Here is a 7238-nt window from a genome sequence, read left to right as displayed (position 1 = left end):
CTTAAAGGTGTTCAACCTGCTCGTGACCCGCTCCAACGTGCTTTATGCCAAGTGGACACGCGTAACTTTGTATACGCACGCAGCAAACCTCCTTAAGTACTTCCTATTCTTCCGGCTGCTATTTCAGATCCGGCCCTTTCTCCTCGTTCCCATGCGATTATTCGACGACGATCTAGTGAAACGGACGTCTCAGTGAAAAGTTCGGAACTCTCTCTCTTTCCTCATCTCTCTCTCACCCGAAGAAGTCGTCTCGTTCGAGTCTGGCACGTGACAATGCTTCAGCTGGCGACGATTATCATGCTGGCCGGGATTCTCGAGGACAACAATGTACGTGACAAATCGGTAGGAAAGCTGAGTCGCGTGCGTGTTGTGTCTTCTCTTACCAACGTGCACGCGATCTTTGTTAGTAGAGAATGATAAAAGAGAAAAACGCGATGTTAGTGTGTGTGTGTCTATTGAGAAGAGAAAAATGATGTAAAATTTTCATCAATCTTCCGCTTTGCATTTCGTATTTGAGCTTTGTATTTGAACGTTACATGGAGGTCTTTGTTCCTTCGATCTTGTATAATGCGCAGCACACGAACAGAGAATTGTACTCGCAATGTCGATAATTGTACATTGCAGTAGCAGGTGTTATGACATATCGATACGTCTATACGCTCTATTCTGCAGTTCGAATTTCGTGATTTCACCCACTACAAGTACCGTTCATTCTATCTTTCTCTTTTCTGTCTTGTTTAATAACGCAAATGCAACTATTAGATTTTTTCGCGCGTTTTACTGTCTTTTCCGAAAATTTCAGACGTAATTTTTTCGAAGCGCACATTTTATTTGCATATTTTTACATATTTATAACCAAAGAATTCATGTTTTATATAATGTTACTACCACTAACTACTTATAAAGAAAAAATATTTATCTCAATTATCCAATCTTTTTCCTTTCAAGATTTTTTGGGTCATATTTTTTTTTGAATTATTTGTAATAAAATGTTAATTTTATGCATAATGTTGTGAAATGAAGTAATTTCGCTTCTTCATTTAGCGTTGAATATGACCGCGATAACATCATATATGCAATCGTCGTATTATTCAAATGAGAGGCTCGGAATCAAACTACATTCGTGCGCAAAATGAGAGATGTGTGTGTACGTGTGAATACGTTTCTAACAAGTCCAAGTCTCTTAATGACAGTTGCATATCAAAACATCATCGTGCCCTGCTTCGCGAACGGTTTCTGTATTCGCAGCTCCGAGGTGCGCCTTCCCTTTCTCTCTTCATTATCATGCTAACTAATCAACCGTATCTTGCCAACGAAGAAATGCAGCGTGCAGCGTCACGTTTTTAAAAAGCCGGCGGAAATTTTCGTTGAACATGTGAATTAAACGTTCACTTTTCACGCGTCGCGATATTCCACATTAACATCATGCAAAAACGAATATCGTTAACGAAATGTCGGTGCGTTTGAATGAAGAGAATTATCGTAGGCAGATATGGCGGGGCTCTCATATAGCCAAGGCTGGCTCCTCAGGTGGCGATAATTCATCAGACTCGAGTAACTCGACCGCTCTCTCTCTCTCTCTCTCTCTCTCTCTCTTACGGATGATTAATTAATGTCAGTGGCAGCGCTCGCTTTCGCTCCCAATTTTCTTTCCTCTCTATCAACCGCATCGGCCGATGATTTTTATTATTCCAACCGGAGCTCTACTCGATTTATTTCCACGTCGATCTTACAGCCAAGACTACCGGAAGTATGAAAGACAAGTAATAAATCATATTTAAAATGTTTCCTGTGTCACGCTAGATCTCAAAACAAATATTTCAAAAATTCACGTGAAAGTTAATTTATTGTTTACAAAATGATTTGAGTTTTTCTGAGAGAAATTTAGAGATATTTTTACTTCAGATTATACGTTTTGTATTTTGAATTATGATCTTGAAGTTTTATTATTTTTTCGTGCAATATTTTGAAAATTTATCATATCTTTTAATTTATATGAGAGAATACACACAATAGCAGTTTCGGTAGACAACCGTTGCAATTTATGTTTTTATATGTATTTCAAAATATAGTTCGATAAATTATAATGGAATTATAGATAAATGTGTCAAATACTATTTCTGCTTTTTTTTACACACGAATTTATCTCTTTACCCAGTTTACATGTTTTGTCAGACAACTAACTCCTCAAACTACTCGATAGTTTCTTCGTTATATTGTGTTTTAGTACATGTTTGATATTGCCGTCAAGAGAAATGTAATTGCTTTAAATATTTCAAAGAGAGAAATTGTTTACTGCGTGAACTACATTGTTCGTGAAAACAGCGTGGAACAAGCGTCACTAAATGTATCTTCCCTTTGACTTCTTGACCTCTCTGTTTTACGTCTTTGTAAGAACACTGTATTCCTATTGTACATGCACTCTTACTTCAGAAATGCAATTATATTACTTTACCGAAATGAATTCATTTGCTGAGTTGAAAGTAATCATTATTGTAGAAACATTACATCCGAACGATTTAACACATATTTATTAAACCATTTATTCAATCATTTATTTTGTTAGAATATTTTATGATGCTTTTTTATAATAGAATGATTATTTTCTTTGAGAAATATTAGATTTCTATTTTTGCACATCAAATACTGAATACGTACATATTACTTTAAGCATTATTACTTGATTGACTCCAACTCGCAACAATACCGAAAATTTCACATATCGACAAATCGATGAAAATATCATATGTCAGGTACGCGTTTAGAATCGTTAAAATCTCGCGTAATTCACCAAATTTTTTGCAGAATATGTGACAATCTCACTGTAACGTTTCGCTGTATAACGAGACATGCCGATGTGTCGTCGCTCGCGCTCTCGTAACACAGTAGTAAAATATTCTTTGTTTTGCCGATGTTATATATATCGAGAACGTATAGCATCGCGCAGGTGTCCGAGGTATTTTTTCATTAAACGCGAATTCGACTCAAATAGAAACGCACGAACGATTGCGAACGCGGAAATAACATTTTGCGGCGCGGCTTCGCGCAAGGAAATCGAATTTCGAGAGCTCGAAAAGGATTCCTGTTGGCTGTTTTTAGCGGTAAAAAAATTAAAGGCCGCGGTAGCGACCGTTGCGTTAATTGCTTTAACTACACCACGGCTTCCGCGATTGACGATCTCGCGCTTATTAGGTATACCTGTAATTTCACGCTATATCAGAAATGTGCGAACGCACTGATTTTTTTTAACTTTTTAGTTTTTTGGTTTTAATTGATTTCTACAAAATTGGTTAAGATTTGAATAAGATAATATTAATTATTGTCACAAACTACAGATATATTAAATGAAAAACAATGAAAACAAATATATACATATAAAGACAATGTAATTTAAACATTAAAAAGTATTTTTTAATTTGAATAAATTTGATTATAAGAGCAAAGTAACAGTTTTTTATCTGATTTACCTAAATGAATTTATTTTTTGAGACCGTTTGTCAAATCGAACGTTGCATCGAAACTTTGCAATCGCCTTTATTTCTGGCGTGGAAATCAGTTTCGTTTAACGCAGCGAACGTCAAAGAACATCGCATTTTATTTGAGAACTTTATCGACGGATTGACCGAATTCTCTCGCTTGCTATACGAAAAAGGGAATTTCTTAGGCTGCTCTTCTCGCGGGATAAAGACGTGAAAAGATTCCAACGTATCGATTTCAGTTTCGAATGCGTAAATCCTTCTGGCGTCTCGCTGCGGTAAAACGTTCCTTTTTACGAGAACAAAAAATATTCATTCACGTCACGAATGACTTAATCAGAAATTCACAGAAAACATAAAGTTGAGATTCAACGTAGCGATGGTTCCTCAGTTTTTATACTCGTCGGACCTATAATGTCACACGCGACAATCGCTTGTGAATTTAACAAGAAAACATATCGCGAAATACATCGAAACAGAGAATCGCGCAAAATTGATTGACTTTTCAAATATTCCGCAAATTCCGGCAACTCATAAAACTTCCTACCAGTTACTCGTAGAAAGAATTTTTTTCTCGCTTCCTTCTACTGCTTATCTCATAAGAAGGTAACGAAACTCGCTTTCTTTCTCTCTTCGCACGTTTCCGGTTCCCTTTGTTTCACCCCGCATCCGCTTCCGTTGAATTTTACTGCGGAAAGTTTTATACAAATCTCAAGGGAGAGAATATGAATAATCCGAGAAATTATCCTGAGATTTAACCAAGGATCGAATGCTGCTTCGCGAAGACGTTGTAATTTTTAATTGCGATATAAAAAGAATATGAATAGAAAGAAAATATTCAGAAATATCGCGTTTGCACACTTTTAGAGATATTGTATACTTAAGAGTATATTTTAATCTATAAAGTATTTTTTTTAATATTGATTGTTATCTTCTCTTTCTGTAAAATTCATTTCACTTCTGATTTAAAGAGATCAGCGGACAAGCAAGTAGGGTTTCAGAAGATGAGCTATTTTTAAAAGGATAGGCCATACGCAAAGTGAAATCACGTAATGAGAAGCTTGAGCTCTTCTTCTAGACGACATTCTAAAATTTAAACTATCTCGCGCGAGGATTCAGGGCGGTAACATCAATCTTTGACAGCGTGAACATGAAGATGAGAGAGCTCCTGACAATCACTAAATTCTATCACGGGAGCGCATTAATGCCATAATGGAACAATCTAGTAGTACACGCGTCTCGGCGCTGGTTTGGATATCCGAATAGCTTTGTTGTGAATACGTGAAAATGACGTTCTATTCTCCTTTTTCTTTTTATCGTGCTTCTTAACAGGTCCGCACTGTTCGAGTAATTACCGAACCAGTTAACAAGCGAATTGAGAATTGAGAATTCTACGAAAAAACGTTCGCGCGATGGGATATCCATTAATACCCGGCGAGAGATCTGTCGCGTGGATTAAAAGAGAGCCGCGCGCGCAAATGGACGAGAGATTCCCCGAGGACGGACTGGATGGTGGATCGATGTTACATCCTCGGGGCGAACAGAGAAACCGAGAGGAGAGAGAGAGAGAGAGAGAGAGAGAGAGAGAGAGAGAGAGAGAGAGAGAAAGAGAGAAAGAATCTTTTAAAAAGGGGATGGATACTGTCAAACGAATAGTTTATTAGAATATAGGTCGTGCGGAATTACGCGACTCGCGCGTTTTGTTGCTCGAGCTCGGGGCGAATTCCGCGCGCGCATGCACACGGGTGCATAACTAACGTGTTTCAATTGAAAACATGCAAAAAGAAAAGCAACTTGTTCTTCGCGTTTTTCATATCGCCAGGTGCGACCAATGATGTGGTGCGTGTGTTCGTTTACAATTTCCGCGATGTATTGTGACTCGCCAATTCAATAATTTATGAAAGATGTTTCAAAGGTAACTTTAGGCGAGAAGATCATTACTCTCAGATCGATACTTGGTTAATATATTATAGAAATGTTCCAACTTTGACGGCTGTGTAGTTATACAAACAATTCGTATCAAACAAGCTTTAAGAAGGTAAAGGTGTCTTCAACATTTTGCGATGCATACAGAAAATATTCTAGAAATTTTGATCTCATCTTTTACGTGACGAAGAAAAAAATTTTAATAAATGTCAAACTCGTGTCAAACCTATTTTTAAAAACTACTATTTTTGACTAATACAATATTCGAGATTTACAATATATTTTAGCTTTGTATAAAAATTGTCCGATAAAAAAAATAATAATTTATTGAAACGCATTTAAAGCATATTGAGTTAACTGATTTGTTATGATCAAAACATGCAAATTGAAACTTAAGAGAAACATAATTTTGCTACAATTTTGCAAAAATTATTATCTCTATCTTTGTCATGATAACGATCGTATCCACGAGATTGTATGTTTACACAACTCAGGGATTACGTATTCGCTTCACATTAATTACACACAGACGAGCCTCACAATCCTGGGAATTTAATTTGTTTTCAATTTATGCTCGTCGCGAGAGAAAAAGAGAGAGAGAAATAGAGAGAGAAAAGCTCTCTCAATAGAGAAGGCTCAACTCATTCTGCATTTTAGCCCTTTCTCGCCCATCGTCCGTGGACATTGTACCTTCTTTTCATTTGCATGCAAACATGCAATTTCAGTCGTTTAATATTCTTATTTAAGACTAAAAAAACCTCTTCTTTCTAAAAATTTATATTCAGACAAAAATAAATTATTAAAATACTTAAAATTTGTATTTTGATGCGATATAAAAATTGTTTTGTATAAAGAGGCTATATTTTTTTAAATAATTGAGGATATGTAGGAAAACACAACAAAAAAGTGTATCAACGCCAACGGTTCTGTCGGTTTATTCCCGGGGCGACCGGATCGATATATCGAAATGGTCATATGTATCCAACTCCATAATTCTCGGCGCGTTTATTACGTAATCCTTTAATTCGCGCCGATATAAATTAGAATAAGCCCCTGGGAGCTGTCCGAGTGGATCTCCGTGTTCCGGAAATATTCACGCGACGGAAGCAACGTGCGCGCAAGCGCGCACGATAGCGCGCTCTTCGAAATGTGATTTATCGCTCGAAAAGGAGACGGCGATAATTCTTTAGCAGGCGTGACGCGCGCGATCCATGCATACGAATCGACGTGCGCGCGTCATGGTTGATGAGCTCCCCGGAGATAATTCACTCGCTTATCACATCAGCACGTGCGCCCGCATCTCTGAAATCGGTTAAGGCGATCTTTTGTCTCTCTTAGCTCGTTACGTAAACTGACAGGACTTAAGATTGAATGATGATTCGTCGTTAGATCAGTACTGAATCATTATTAAATCATGCTTCTATTTTCTTGCAAAAGAGAAAAAATACACACGTTAATTGAGTCAACGCCAATCGTAAGTTGGTTGATGCAATTTTCTAAAACATTTTATTTTCCCGTAGAAGTAAAATATTCAATGTTTTAGCGTTTAAATGAAAGTATGGTAAATTTAAAACAAGGCTGGCAGGATCTGTGGAATACATTTCTGTAGAAACGTATTAAAAATAAATTGAGTAAGAAATATATATCTCTGCTAAAACTTCTCCTTAGAGAATTACGCACCAACAAAGTTCCCTTACTTTTGGGAAACTTCGAAAGAACACAATTACATCTTAAATACTTCCTTTTATCCGACACTCTCGTCATTTCTCGGTTTCGTATTTATTTCTTCGAGTTTGAGTCATAAATTATAAAATTTTTTTTTATTTAAAAAAAGTT

The 7238-nt window shown here is 36.7% G+C and overlaps 1 protein-coding gene across 2 annotated transcripts in view; it reads left to right on the top strand.

The window, feature by feature from the left end:
• Positions 1 to 7238, top strand: part of LOC109858186 (Down syndrome cell adhesion molecule-like protein Dscam2) — a 128808-nt gene continuing 121570 nt past the window's right edge. Inside the window, exon 1 of one of the 2 annotated variants that reach the window (XM_020435216.1) lies at positions 1 to 327. The gene's annotated coding sequence lies outside the window, so the exon portion shown is untranslated. Of the gene's footprint in view, positions 343 to 7238 lie in introns of both variants that reach the window. The other variant, XM_020435226.1, reaches the window with a different exon arrangement.

The sequence above is a fragment of the Pseudomyrmex gracilis genome, unplaced genomic scaffold (genome assembly GCF_002006095.1).
Source record: "Pseudomyrmex gracilis isolate BER0280 unplaced genomic scaffold, ASM200609v1 scaffold_6, whole genome shotgun sequence".
Classification (NCBI taxonomy): domain Eukaryota; kingdom Metazoa; phylum Arthropoda; class Insecta; order Hymenoptera; family Formicidae; genus Pseudomyrmex; species Pseudomyrmex gracilis.
The sequence above is the reverse complement of the archived record's forward strand: the minus strand, read 5'-3'. Positions and strand labels throughout refer to the sequence as shown.